The following is a 15483-nucleotide window of genomic DNA, read 5'->3' on the forward strand; positions in this document are numbered from 1 at the left end:
TCTAGAAGTTTTCAATCTTTTTGGTTTCGAGACCCCTTTACACTCTTAAAAATCATTGAAGATTCTACCAAAAGAGTTTTTTTTTTAATTTATGTGGATAATATCAACTGATATTTACTATATTAGAAATGTAAACATCTTAATATGTTTAAAAAATAGTTTGGATTTCACAGACCCTAGAGAAAATATCTAGTCTAATCTGAACTTGAAGAAAAATTCTTTTACAAAATATCCAAAAAATCAATAACCCTTCAGGCTCTGCTTGAAGATCTCCAGTAAGAGGCAACCCACCATATCTTTAGCCAAATTCTTTTAATTTTGGATAGCTCAAATTATCTGTATGTTCCATTAATCAGTCTTAGATTTGCCTCTGCAATTTTGTCTCCCCAATGCTCCTACTTCAGCCAGTTAAGGTGAAGAATAGGTCTAATATTTCTCTTGAATCACAGTTATCAGGTCTGGTTTACTGTAGTAATCAGTTGACTACATTACAACACACAGCAGGTTAGAAGGAATAAAATGGAATGAGAGAAGTGAAAGTAGAGTATGAGAATGAAAATATAAGCCCAACCATCAGATATGGTATTAAAAACCTCCAGTGAGTGGTCTGACAAACCCAATCGTTTCAACAGTAGAGGGGTGTATCCCTCCCCATAGCACATAAAGAGCTATAAAGGAATTTAGAAATCATTGAGTCTCTCACTGCTTCCATCCCATTTACTCCCACATCATTTATTAATATGGAGTGACAAAATAACTTGTTCACAGGGAGCTACATTAGTAACATATGACAGAACCAATATTTAAATACTGATCCCTAGACTAGAAATTCATGATCACAATGAAATATTTGTGTTTATAGGAAAAGTTATGAGAATTTGGGCTAACTTATGTTTAACTTGATCTGTTTGTAAAGGGAAATGCATTTCAGAAAAAAAATAAATTTAAATTTAAAATTAAGTTTGCAGAATTAAAATTAAAAATCTGAAAATTTTATTTATAAGGAACAGCTAATTTTCACCTAATCTTAGGTAAATACAAGATCACCCCATCTAAAATTTTATTGGGGATATACAGGCCCAAAATACTCTTATCAGTTACTTACATATTACCTGCTCAATTTATTGATATTTTTCTCAGTCTCACTCTTATTTTCATGTACATATGTTATATGTATCTTTCAGATTTGCATCATCTGCTTTGCCTCTTCCTTTATTATATTCCAAAGTCAAGTAATGTCAAATCTGAAGGAATTTGAACTAGGCTTTGTAATATTTTAAATTAAATACATACATACATATATATGTAATTTTAAATTATATATAAACCACATTTAGATCATCTTTCCATTTTTTGTCTTTTTTTAATGTATAACTAAGTCATTGTAGCGTAAATTTAGATCTAGATGGAATCTTGGTATCTACTCTAAGACCATATTTTCAAAGGTAAGAAATCTGAGACTCAAGGGCATGAAAGGCCACGCATGGAATAAGTGTCACAGGTAGAACATCAACCCAGGTTCTCTGATTCTAAATCTGGTTTCTTTCCTTTTCACTTTATAATCACTTCTAATGTTGTTATTGTTGTTGCTGTTTTTTAATGAGAAAAATGACATTTTCTTACTCCTACTCTGGTTTCTCCAATAAATCATGAGTTCTTCCAATGGAACTCAAGTTCCTCCACGAGAGAGTAAGAATTTTTGAGGTCAGAGATTGTTATAGGTTTTCTCTTGGTATCAATAGGGTCCATCTCAGTGGTTGGCACACAGTAGGTACTCAGTAAATGCCTCTTGGATTGATTTGGATTTAAATGATATGGTCAGTTGTAGGACTTCAAGTGATGATGGCTTGCCAAGCACTACTGAATTTTGAGCTTACATTTATTAACTTAATCAATATATTTTTACACCTCTGGTTCAGTGTAATATTTATATTCCATAGGCTTTCTTTCATTGAAGAAACAAAAAAACTCAGAAACACAAAGTTACCCATTGAATCAGACCATTCACATCCTAAGAAGCTTCTTTTGGAGTTCAAAGGCAGAGGGAGGTCCCTTGTAGTTCACATCACCTATTCACTTCCTCCTTTCTCATATGGTTATGTTTCATTGTCTCCAAGATATCCCCAAATAAATTAATACTGGATGTTTACTGGACATTCAATTTGAGATATCTGGAGTCCAAATTGGAGATGCAAGTTTGGAGTTCAACAGAGGGTTTGAGGCAAGAAAGTTAGGTTTCAAAATCATTAGTATAGAGATGGTAATTAAATCTGTGGGAGCTGATGAGATCAGCAAGTGAAGTAGTATAGAGAAAGAAAAGAAAATTGAATCACATATTCTTATTAACTAATGTTATAACTTGCAGAGATGCACTTCCATACATGACATTTTTTCTTCATAGACCTCAGTAAAAGGCACATTTGAGAAACCTTAACATCTGTGGACTCACTTATGAACTCTATCAGTTTAGGGAGGGGGCAACCATCTTAGGAGAAGGTCACTCCCAATTTGGATATGGGAGGGGTGAATTTTTCAATAACAAGTCTGTGAAACCATCTTTATCCTAGAGGATTCCGCATCCATACCACCAAAATCATAGAACTTCTAAGTTTTGAAATGATATACTTCTCAATAAGAGGCTGCTTGTCAGGTCACTCAGTCTGCATATTTATAATCCCTTGCAGGCTTCACAGAGAGCCAGGAAATGGGCAACTGACAACAGCACACCCTTGGTTCCTTTATTTCATTAAGAATCTGACCATCCCCATTTCACAAGATCTTCCTTTTAGACGTGGGAGGGACCTCAAAAGTCATCTAATCCAACCCTCCCCTTCTTTCACAGATGAGTGAATGGAAGCTCACAGAGACTAAGTGACCAGCCAAAGGTCACCTAGATAATAAATGTAGAGCCAGTAATTGACCTCAAGTCCTCTTACTCCAAATTTAGGGTACCACCTTACCTCTCATTTCTTTAAGTATTCAGATAAACTAATTGGTCAAAAGATCCCTGTGAATGTACTGCTCTGAGTGTCATTTGGTTGGAGGTTGGTTTACCATATAATGAACTTCAAAGGCCACTTTTATTCATCCTGAAATATTGTAGTGGAGCATTGCTAGATGGAAGCTGGAAGCCCAAACATGTTTTGATAATAATAATCTTGCTGTCACTCAATACTTTCTTTGTATCACATTGATCAAATATTCAGTGTGGTCCAGTAATTTCTTGACATCCCCAGGCTATTAACACTATTCTTATAGTGTCATAGTCTTATATAGATTTTTTTAAAAATCACTTAATTTCCTTCAGAAGAGAAATTACTGTTTAGTAAGGAGAAAGCATAAGAATTGTTGGAATCATTGTCTTAGAATGTAATTTTTTTTTTTGGTGGGGAGGGGAGGGAGAAAACATCTTCAGTAGGAGATTCCATATTTATTCTCAATAGAATTCAGATATCTTTAGTGAAATGGCTAGGTATGAGCTAGTGTCAGGGTGGGAGATTGTTGTCCCTGAAGTTCATTCCGCAACTGGTTCAATTGTATTGGTGGAAATGGGGAGCAGTTCATCAGAATGTTATTTTCATTGGCCCCTTAGTTGATGGTGATGACCCAGTCCTTGGTCTTTGCTTTTGTGTAGGTAATTATTTGTAATTAACACACTGATTATGCATATATATCCAACATTTGCTAAAATGTATTTGAACCCCACTCTTAAAGAGCTAAACTTCTTTTTCTTAACTATTGTGCCTCACATACAAACTTTCAGTGATTTGACAGATGAGGTTGAGCTGTTTCCTGCCTTGTTTCACTATTTTCCAAGCAAGGAAGTCCTTTTATTTTTCATCGTAAATGATGAACTTGTATCCTGACTGCAGTTAATGTGTTAATCGCAATAATTCTTATCTGCTCAATAAAACAAGATTTCCTAAGATAAAATGAATGAATGAATGGTTAAATTAAGGCAACATTTATCAAACAATTAAATATATGTTAGGTACTCTGCTAGTCACAGGGGATAGACAGAAAGACAAAAAGGGAAAAAGTAAGTGGCTAAATGGTATCATTCTTTTAATTTTTTTTTTGAGAAACCCTGTTTCTCTCTTGAACTTTTTAGTTTAGATCAAGCCAATGGTGTGTGTGTGTGTGTGTGTGTGTGTGTGTATAGACGGGGGTGTCAGTGGTGGAGCCAAATATGCCTCACATACTCTTTCTAGATTGAGGAAAACAGCAGCTGCCATTTCAGGACCATAAGCCCTGGACCCCCCCTAGTGAAGTCATTTCTAGCCTGCTGAGTTGAAAAAGTTTAAAGGTCTATTGTAAAAGACACAAGAATTCTATTCATTAATTAGACTAGTCAGAGGCTGCTTTGTATTTGCAACAATGAATAACCTTTCTTTCCAGGGGTGCACAGTTAAACCCTTAAGCTAATTTGATTTTCTGTGCCCGGTTCCACTTAACTTTCATGTTTCACCTTTATAAATTTATTTGCCATTGGATCAATTGTAGTATAATGTTTTGACCCTTCTTTCAGCTTGATAAGAAAGTGAAGAATAATTTCTCTATGAATTAGCAGCCCCAAAAGGGGACCTATGAGCAGAGCGAATGGAGGCTCACCTTTGCTGCAAGCCCCCCCTGGAAATGGTTTCATGATTTCCCTGATCTTCAAATGGAAAGTAGAAATCTATCCATCCCTGACCCTCCCATCCTTTTATCAAGACTTTTTTTTCAATCCTCTTTGAACAGTCAGTGGGCTCTTAACCTGGAGTTCATAATTTTTTTTTTATAACTGCTTTAATGTAATTGGTTTCCTTTGTAATGTTGTGGGTTTTGTTTTTGTTTTTGTATTTAAAAACATTATTCTGAAAAAATAGCCATAGGTATTACTAGACTGCCAAAGAGGTCCACCAGAGACAAAAAAAGGTTAAGAATACCTGTCTTGAAGCTGTTGTTTTTTCTTTCTCTTTTCTTTTCTTTTCTTTTTTTATACTTTCTTCAGCTCCGTTCCTTGCAACTGAGGTTTGATTCAAAGGAGGGACTTAACAATGTGTGAATTTCTGAAACCTAGAGAGAGAATGACCAAACTGTGTTAATTCAAACTTTAGGAATTCAGCAAATGAATAGCATAAACAAGAGTGAAAAAGAAATGTTTACTTTCTTGGGACAGCAAACTGTTTTTTTAGCACTTGAGAAGTATCATTTACACACAAACCAAGTAATTACTAAGTAAGTAGAGACCAGCATGGTTGATGGTATTGCTTTGATATGCTAATTACAGATCACTTATCTATTCATTAAATCACACTTTTTTCTAAACAGTCTAGTTTTTGTTTTTTGCTTATTTCTAGTAATAAAAGTATTACATTTCTTTTAAAATATTCTATAATTCACCAATTCAGTACAAACCAAAGTAATGAAGTTATTCAGTTCAATGATTTAATTAAGTGCATGCTACATGTAAAGTTGTAGCTCTAGGGACCAGGGATAAAAAGTCAAAAATGAAAAAAAAAATAGTCCTTACTCTCAGGGAACTCACACTGTAATGGGTTATGTAATAGAAAGATCGTCTTGCGAAGAAACAGGAATTTTTCTTATATGATCCTAAGGCAATAGATTTAAAACTGAAAGGAGCCTCAGAGGTGATCTGATCCAAGCCCCTCATTTTACAGGTAAGAAATTTAGGCCTAGAGCTTTTAAATGACTTGCCCAGCAACATACAGCTAGTATCAGTTAGAATGAAAACCCAAGCCTGATAGCTGGATCTGACACTGAGTCCATTGCACTATGCTGATACTCCTTGCTGTTATTAAACTGTTTATAAGATTAAAAATTAACCTATTTTTATAGAAATGATAAAGCTTTTTTTTACAAGCATATGTATTTTGATAACTTACTTAGAAATAATGAAAGACCCCAATTTAACTAAATCTTTTAACCTATTTTACTAACAATAAACCATATCATGAAATCATATAATAATTGATATGAAGCTAAACAAAGCCTTAGATTTTTTTTTTTAATATTAACTGATCACTTTGAGATAGGAAAACTGCGGCTCTAAGACGTTAGGCTACTTAGCAAATGTCACAGAAGCAGTAAGTAGAAGCATTAATCCTAGGCTACTTAGTACTTCTTGTACAATTTTGCACAATGTAGAAAGGTAAATTTGACTAGTGAAGAAATTATCCAGCTGCTTGTCTTCATGATTATCATCTGAAACAACAATATTTGCTCTCAGGATATTGATATCAATGACTGATTTCAAGAATTGATAGTCATGAACTATGGAAGAAAATTTGAATCTATTTTATAAAATTTTAACTATTCATATCATTGGGGGGTTTTAAGCATATTTAACAAGTATTTCATGGAATACTTAAGAGATGTAAGATTAAACATTACACTGATTCTCATTTATATAGTCCATCTGCTGTTTGCCAAGAAGTAGGAAGCATAATTTATCATCTGTCTTCTGGAATAGTAATTGCATTGATCAGAGCTCTTAAGTCTTTTGAAGTTTTGGGTTTTTTGTTTGTACCTTTACAATATTGTACTCATAATATAAATTGTTCTCCTGGTTATATTCACCCCATGCTGCCTTAGTTCATTTAAGTCTTCCTAAGTTTCTCTAAATCTAAAACTTCAATTATTTCTTAGGTCAGAATTATTTCCCATTATATTCATATACCATTGTTTTTTCATTTATTACACATTTGATAGAAATCACTTTATTTTCAGGTCTCTACTGCAATGAAGAGTGCCGCTATAGAGAATTTTGTGCATTTAGGCACATTCCCTCTTTTAAAAGAAATCTCTTTGGGGCTATATATCTAGTGCTGGTATTACTGAGTAAGCAGAATATGTGCAGTTTAGTGACTTCGTATATAGTTTCAAATTGATTTCAGAATTGTTGCACCAATTCATAGCTCCACCAAAAGTGCATCAGGGTGTCCACCTTCCCACAGCAATTCCAACAATAGTAGGATCTTTATTTTGCCATTTTTGCAAACTATGCAATGATTGAGTTAATTACCCTTTGAATATATGATGTAATTTACTTGTGAATCCATCTGGTCCTGAGGTTTTTATCCTTGGAAATTCCTTTAAGACTTGTTCATTATCTTTTTATGAGATTAGGTTATTCAAATTATTTTGTTGTTCTCTTAATAGGGATATTGAGTATTTTTATAAATATTCATCCATTTTATTTTTTTTAAATCATCTGGGGGCATATAATTGGTAAAATAATTTCTGATAATTTCTTTTTTTTGGCAAATTCTCTTGTTCTTTTTTTAAATTTTGGAAACTGATTTTCCTCTCTCTTTTTAAAAATCAAATCAATGGCTTGTCTAACAATTTTTTTTCTGTTTGTTTCCAGGTTTGTTTATTATTTCTTTGTTGTTGTTCTTGTTTTTCAGAATCTCTCTTCATGCTTGGTTCTGTTTTTATTTTTCTTTCTTTTTTTTTTGCTTTTTTTCTTTTTCTTTTTCTTTTTTAGCTTGTTTAATGACTAATTCACTGATCTGCCTGTTTTTTCTTTCAGTGAAGAGAAAAATTTTCTCCTAAGATCTGTTTTATTATGTTGTCTAGTTGTCATTTGCTCTGATGAAATTATCTATTGTTGCTATGATTTGTGCTTGACCTACTTTTTTTAGGATTAAATTATTTAGTTTCCATTTAAGTTTAGATCTGTCAAGTATACAAAAACTCAAATCAGCTAGGTGGTCAGCATAATAATAGTGAGCCATTTTATTCAGGGTCAAGGAATTGCAATGAGGGCACTGCATTATCTTGCTCAGACAGAGATGCCCAGAGAGGGGAATTACAGAGGTTATATACACACAAGAAGGGGGTGGCTAGATAGAAAGATGGAACAGTGGGTCACAAATAATTTATAGCAGAGTGATAGCACCTTCCTGGAAAAACCACAGGATTGGTTTAAGCTGCCTCTAGGTAGCAGAGACAGGCAACTGACTGGTCCTCAAGTTTGGGTCAACAAAATAAAGAACTGCAGGAAAGGAGGGGTTGCAGAAGTGTCCTTGACATTATCTCTGTCTAGGAGCAGGTAGAAACTTCTGGTCTAAGCAGAGTTTCTCAGGAGTTTACCTTAGGAATAGTGACCAGTGATGGAGAGAGGAGAATGAAAGAGGTTTACTGTTAGTAAGAACAGGGTAGGGGCCCAGAATTTCCCAGGGGTTGATATTCCTCCCTTTTGGTCAAGATGGACCAAAAATTTGCCCTAGACTGATGAGAGGCTTTGGGTCAATTCCAGGCACTGCTGAATCATGGCAGTGTCAGTAACAGGGATCCCAGTATGAGTAGGGACATGTAGGCAACATTTAATTCCTCTCAAAAGAGTAAGATGCATACAAGGATAGCAAGGAGTCCCTGAAAAGATGGGATAGATAACATCCTTAAGGCCAAAAAGACTACCAGGGGTGGGAAGAATCAAACTCAACCTCACCATGAAAAGAAACCTCTGAGCCAGGAATGTCAAAAGTCAAATCTTTCTACCAAGGAATTATGGGTTAGAAATGACCGGCATCCAATGTCTATTTAATCAGCACATTTTATCTTTAATCTCAGATGTCCTTTGTAACCATCTGGTCTTCTGGAAAGATCTTCCCTGGGGTCAGCTCTTAAGTGGACTACTGTTTAGTGGATTGGCTTCTCTGGTTCAATATCATTTGTAGCTCCTTAGATGTTCTTGCTAAAATCTTTTACAAAACTTAGATCTCAACACAATTTAGTACAACCTCTTAAACATTTCTTTTCCAATAACTGGATCATGTGGTGGCAACTAGTTCAAACCTTGTGGTTCTGATCTTATTAACAATGGAGCCAAATTGAGAACTCATAGTTCACTTGAAACTTTAGAGAATTTCAGTTCTTAAATATCCCTTGCTATTTCTGTCGTTTTCTAAATCCTGTGCTTGATATAAACATTGTCATCAACAGGCTGAAGGATCTTAAAAATCTGTGAGAATCTGACTTGAAAATGGGCCCAGAGTTTCTCAGGGTTTGACAGATCCTTTCTTTAAAAGCTCTATATTGGTTATAATTTTTATTGTGTTGTTCTAAATAAAAGATTCTTAACTTTTCTGCTTTTCTGCATTTGTTTAAGAGGTTATATCCTAGCATGCAGTCAATTTTTGTTAAGTCTTATATGCTGACATATATCTGTGTTAGTATATATATATATATATATATATATATATATATATATATTTACATATACATATATACACATATATGAATATATACATACATTTGTGCACATGTGTATATACTTATGTATATGCTTATATACATCTATGTATATACTCCAATGTCTGTGTGTATTTATATTGTTTCCAAAAATCTTAGTGCAATTTTAAGCTATTAAGCTCTATTTAAATTTCTGTTCAGTAAGCTCTAAAGATCTATAATATCTACCTTTTTAAATAATCTATTTAAACCTTTAACTTATTTCTTGTTTATCTTTTGTTAAATTAATCTAGGTGTTCAAAACGGACATTGAAGTTCCTAACTATTATTGTTTTACTATCTATTTCTTCTTGTATTTGGTTAACTTTTTCTTTAAGCATTTAAGTGCTATGACTTCAGTTAATATACATATTAAATATCAGTATTAACCCATTATCTATGGTACCTTTGAGAATAATGTAATTTTCCTGCACTTTTCTTTTTAACCATATCTGTGTTTACTGTTGCTTTGCCTGAAATTGTGATTATCACTCTCTACTTTAAAAACTTTACTTGATGCATAATAAATCCCTTATTTTAACTCAGTAGTCATCATTTTTAAAATTTGGGATGAAGGTGTGTTCAGGGAGGACTAGCACCTTTGATGTGAGGGCTTGCTGAGACCTTTTCAGGGCTGCTCATCTACCTTTGGTATCTACCTCTCCCCCAAATCTCACCAGTGGTTCCAAGAAGCTATAGCATATACATAGTGGCCACGTTCTGGTAAAACCATCTTGGGCAGATGGGCTAAACCTGGTTGAGTGTATCCAACAGGAAACCTGTCAATGAGTTAGAGGAATGTTTACCCCAATCATGTGAAGACTTTTCCCAGTGCAATGGATAGATCAGAACGATTTGTACTAGTGGACATGAAAGTGGCTGAAGCAGGCTCTGTGGAGCATTAGAGCTTGGTCAGGCATCAAAGATGCCAAGGTCATCCACTGTATCGTGGACCATCACCAGTCATCTTCAGTTTTGTCCTGCCATTGGATTTTGATGACTCAGGAAGAGAGAATGCAAGTGACAACTTTGTGTAATTCGGCCTCACTTAAATCCAATTCATGCAAAAACCAAGACATCACCCATAATGGCATCGATCCTCTTCAAAAAAGGACAAACAACATATTTTTTTGTAAAGAATATATTATTAAATACTACATCCTAATATATTCTGTTACCCTCCTCAGTTTCATAGGTGAGTTCATGCTATTATTCTATTCATGTTCATAGTTATTTGTTAATTGTGTATTTTCTTCCAGTTTCTTTTATTCACTAAGGCCCTCCCCCTTCACATAGAAGATGAAATAGAAGCAGTGTGATCAGCAATAGTAAGTTCTAACTGAAGTGATCTCAGGTATCTGCTCCCCTCAATCCACTTCAACGAGACTAGGATCTGATCATTGTTTCTTACACTTTCTCTTTTAATGTATGCTCTAACTTATGTCCTACCCACTGAAGTTTTAGTCTATTACTTTAGACCTTTGCCCCTCTGATTCTGCCGTCTTCTTAAATGCTGCTCTCCCTTCTCCCTAAGCCTGCCTGTTTCCTTACTGAATTTAATGTATTTCTATATCTGTGAACTACTTTCTTATTGATAACTTCCATATTTGATTGTCTATTTTGTCACTTGGGGTTGAAGTAGAGTAGAAGGAACATATGGATGATCTCAACAGAAATCACATAAATCTCAAATTAAAAATGCCATTATTTCATCATGCTTGATTTATCACCCGTTCTTGTAAGTGCTTTGTTATTGTTAACTATGTAATCCTGTGAATTAGTTCAGGATGAGATTTTATCTCTGCTTTATAGAAATCAAAACTTGGGATAAAAGTAAGCAATCATTTACTTAGCATTGCTCACTGGGGACCAAGACTATAATTTGTCTTTCTAATTCAAATCTATAGTTCCTCTTATGGGACATATGATAGCTAGGCCTTTGCAACTTGTTTGCTTAACCCTTGACATAAATATCCATCAAAGAAGTCTGGCTGGGGGAAACAACATGAGAATGAGTTTATGCATGTGTGTAGATAACTATGTATATATATGCATATATATATATGTATATATATATATATATACATACACACATGACTGTGTATATGTAACCATACCTATATACACTGCATGCATGTATACACATGCACAATGACACACACATTTCCCTTGATGGTAGGGACTATTTTTCTTTTGCCTTCCTTTCCCCAACTCCCAGCATTTTTTTGTATGTAGTAGTTGCTTAATAAATATTAGTTGATTGAATAGTTTACTATTACTTTCTGCTGCCAGCTTCATATCTTCCTTGCTACCTGCAAGTCATATCACCTCCAGTCTTCTATGATATAATAAAAGGCTCAATAAACCTGGCCTTGATAAGGATGGCCTTCCTGCTCTTTAGTCATGGTCTTCACATCAAAGGACTAAAAAAAGCCAATAATAATGCCATAAGGCTAAAATTTAAGGTTTTTCTTTTTCCATTTGCCCTCCATTTCTGGGGCAGAAATTGTAGTCCTCTGTCTTGGAAAACTATCTCATTTGCTAGAAATGCCCAAGAGTGTCTTTGTCAGCATGTGAATGACTATAAGCTAGAACAAAAGGTGAGCTAAGGAGGCAAGGTTGTTATTCTCCACCCACTCATTCCACATGTTCAGTGGCTGCTTGGGTGCTTTATTTCAGCTGGCAAACTATCTTGCTGTTTACTTCTACATGGAGCTTTTTTTTTTAAGTGAATAACAATAAAGAAGAATACAACATTTGCGACCGGATAGTATAGCCTCATTTCAATTTAAGTTACAAAACTCATATCCCTTCTTTGGGAAAAAAAAAAAAAAAACTCTTGCCTTTACAGGCATGTACAAGAAAAGTACAATTATTTCTTCATATGAGCATTAACTGTGAGCAAGTAAAAGTTCACATTAAACCAGAATTTTTTAAGGCCTATCACATATTTAAAGTATATAATTTTAAAAAGGATGTTCTTAGAGGATTTTGTGTTTCTCAGTCTCATAGGAAGCCACCACGGGTAAGCATACAGTACCTTAAAAAAAAGGACATTAACAATTCTAAATTTATTGAAGCTCTTCTAGCATATCACAAAGGGTTTTTCTATCATATTGACAACTGTTTTTATTTTTTGGCAGATTTTAATGGATCTATAGCCAGAAAAAAATGTTACTACAATGTATGAGCTCACCCACAGCCTCTTCTAAAGCTGAAAGTAACTGTCAGTTGTAAGAATAGCAGAGGAAGATTTAACACCTCATCAAAATATCAGCAAAGAACTTTACTTAGGGACTTAAAAGCTTAATATAGAAAGCCAGAGAGAGAGAGAGAGAGAGAGAGTTAAAATGTGGGAGAAGACTGAATCTTGCATTCTACTCAGGAGCTTTCTCATCTGGGTTGCAAAGCAATGAAATCTTGGAAATTGGAGCAATATTTCATAATGCTCATAATCCATAAACAACAAATGGTTATCCATAAATAACAATAGGTCACTGTACCTACATGGGCCTCAATTTCCCTATCTGGAAAATGGAATTGAATTATATGGCCTCTGAGGCCTCTTCCAGCTTTAGGCCTATGAACCTATGGTCCTAACTGCATGATAAAGCTAAAGGGACAACTATTCACATACATAGATGTGACTTGTACATACATATACATACATATTATTATTCAGTCGTTTTTCAGTCGTGTCCAATTCTTTATGAGCCCATTTTTTGGGGTTTTCTTGCAAAGATACTAGAGTGGTTTACTATTTCCTTCTCCAGTTCATTTTCCCAATGAGGAAACTGAGGTAAACAGGGTTAAGTGACTTGCCTAGGGTCACACAGTTAGTAAGTATCAGAGGCAAGATTTGAACTCAGAGAGTTGACTGCAGGGCCAGTTTGCTATCTACTGCACCACCTAGTGTGTCGTATTTGACTAAAGGGTAATGGAAGGATAGAAGAGGCAATGAGTTGTAATAAAATGCCAGGTTTGGAGTCAGAGAGAGGATCTGAGTACAGATCCTGTCCTACTACTTACTACCTGACTTTGATCTTTCTACTTAACTTCTCTAGACCTCAGTTTCCTCTTCTTAAAAGCAAGGAGATGACCCAGAGGAATCCTCAGGCTCTTCCAGTTTCACACCTGTAATTGTGTGAAGAAGGGTTCACAGTCTGAACACTGGACAGAATGCTGATCCTGGAGTCAGAAAGACCTGCCACAAGCTATGTGACCCTGGACAAATCATTTAACCTCTCTGAGACTCAGTTTTTTCAAATATAAGATGGGGGCAATGCTAACATCTCCCAAACAGGATTATTGTGAAGCTGAGACGAAAATGTATTAGAAGTAGTTTGCAAAGCTTAAAGAGCTATTGAAATGTCATTTATCATCATCCTTACTTTAGTGGCATAGTGCATATAATGTTGGACCTGGAGTTAGGGACACTTGAAATCAAATCCTGTCTCAGATATTTATTCAGACATTTACAATTACACATTATTTTGAAAGAAAAATCCTACCATCAGTATCATACTAAAGATTTATACATTTGTTCATCCATTCCAAAGTGGCATTAGGTGGAACTTGATGGTAAAGTGTTAATAATATTATTGTAAAATAGTTATGGATTGTATATTTGTGGTATGAAGTAGCAAAATATGTTCGAGTAATAAAAATAACGTCACAGTAATGTGGATTGTACCTGTGATTTCATTGTTATAAGGAACTCCCAGGTATGGAAATTTTCTCCACCGATTTAGGTCACCATATTCTCTACAACATATAATCCTAGAGAGTTGCTTAGCATTAAAGTGTTAAGTGATTTATCCACAGTCAAATAGCCAGTGTATGTCAGAGGCAAACCTTGAACCCAGGTCTTCCTGGCTACCTGCCCAGATCTCTTATGCCATACTGCCTCTCTGGTACTATGTGAGTAGCATTCTTTAAATCTTGAGATGACCACAAATTAAGCTAGTACACTGGAGGAAGTCAAAACAACTGATAAAATAGAGAAATACAGTTATAAGAAATAATCAGAATTGGATTTAATTGAAATATGTATCTTTTTATTTTATTTTTAATAATATTTTATTTTACCTCAATTACATGTAAAAACAATTTTTAAAATTTTTAAAAAGTTTTGAATATGTGTCTTACAAGTAATTTAGGCAAATGTTAAGTTGAAAATATGGATACATACAAATGGAATTAGTTGTATTCAAGCCAATAGAATCATTTGGGAGCTTAGAGTAGGAAGGGATCTATCTCAGTATGAATAAATCCAATCCCTATTTGAGCAGGAATGATTTCTACAATACCGATTGCAGAAAGTAATCTGGCCTCTGATTGTCTCCTCAAGTGATGGGGACCTCAGTACTTTCTGTGACAAGCTATTCCACTTTGGGTCAACTTTAATTATCAAGAAAATAATAAATCCTTATATTGAGCCAAAATCTTTTAAAAATAAATCAATGAGCATTTGTTAAGTTCCTGCTATGTGCCACATCTTGATCTAAGAGGTTATTTTTGCCATTTCCAGCCTCTGGAACAGAAGTGTGCTGGTAAATGCTTACCAACTAGTTCTTCAGGGGAAAAATGTACTCGAGACATATTCTTAAATTTAGTCAGCATAGTTAGTATTTTCTTCATCTCTTTCCTAATTCTAGACATTCAACAAAACAATGAATCAAGCCCTGATTTGTAATGTTTGCCAGTTCCCAAGGTATAAATGCTCATGCTGAAAATTTAATAATCACCTCTTACAAGCATAAGGACTAGATCTAGCACACCTCTGTGAGTCTGTAGCCAAGCATAATTCCTTTTAAATGTGATAGCTTTTCAAAAGCTTGAAGACAAAAATCATGTCTTCTGTAAGTCTTCACTTTTGTCTTTACATCCAGTGTCCACATGGCATAGTTACATGTCTCTTCACTGTCTATTTTCCTTCTTCTGGACTTGTTACAACTCGACAGTGTCCTTTCTAAAATGTGATATCCAGAATTGAACCCAATACTTTGAACGTGGTTTGATCACCTGGAGGGCATCTAGATCAAAGGAATTACAATGATGAGAAGACTAGCTGCCATGTCCTATAAAGATTTATTAAAAGCACAGTAGACTTTCACTTGGATAAGAGATTTGAGGCAAAGGTGGGGGGCAGGGGGAATGATGACTGCTTTCTTCAAATATTCAAAGATCTTTCACATTGTAAAAGGATTAAACTTCTTTTGTCCTTTGCAGAACTAGGAACAA

General features: G+C 34.7%; 1 long non-coding RNA gene across 1 annotated transcript in view; it reads left to right on the forward strand.

Moving 5' to 3' along the window:
* Positions 1-13938, forward strand: part of LOC110201139 (uncharacterized) — a 47089-nt gene extending 33151 nt beyond the window's left edge. The window contains exons 5-6 of the long non-coding RNA XR_013484034.1: positions 10500-10568; positions 13305-13938. This is a non-coding gene — a long non-coding RNA (uncharacterized LOC110201139). The remainder of the gene's footprint in view (positions 1-10499; positions 10569-13304) is intronic.
* The last annotated feature ends 1545 nt before the right edge of the window (positions 13939-15483 follow it).

The sequence above is a fragment of the Phascolarctos cinereus genome, unplaced genomic scaffold, assembly GCF_003287225.1.
Source record: "Phascolarctos cinereus isolate Bilbo 61053 unplaced genomic scaffold, phaCin_HiC Scaffold_9;HRSCAF=440, whole genome shotgun sequence".
Classification (NCBI taxonomy): domain Eukaryota; kingdom Metazoa; phylum Chordata; class Mammalia; order Diprotodontia; family Phascolarctidae; genus Phascolarctos; species Phascolarctos cinereus.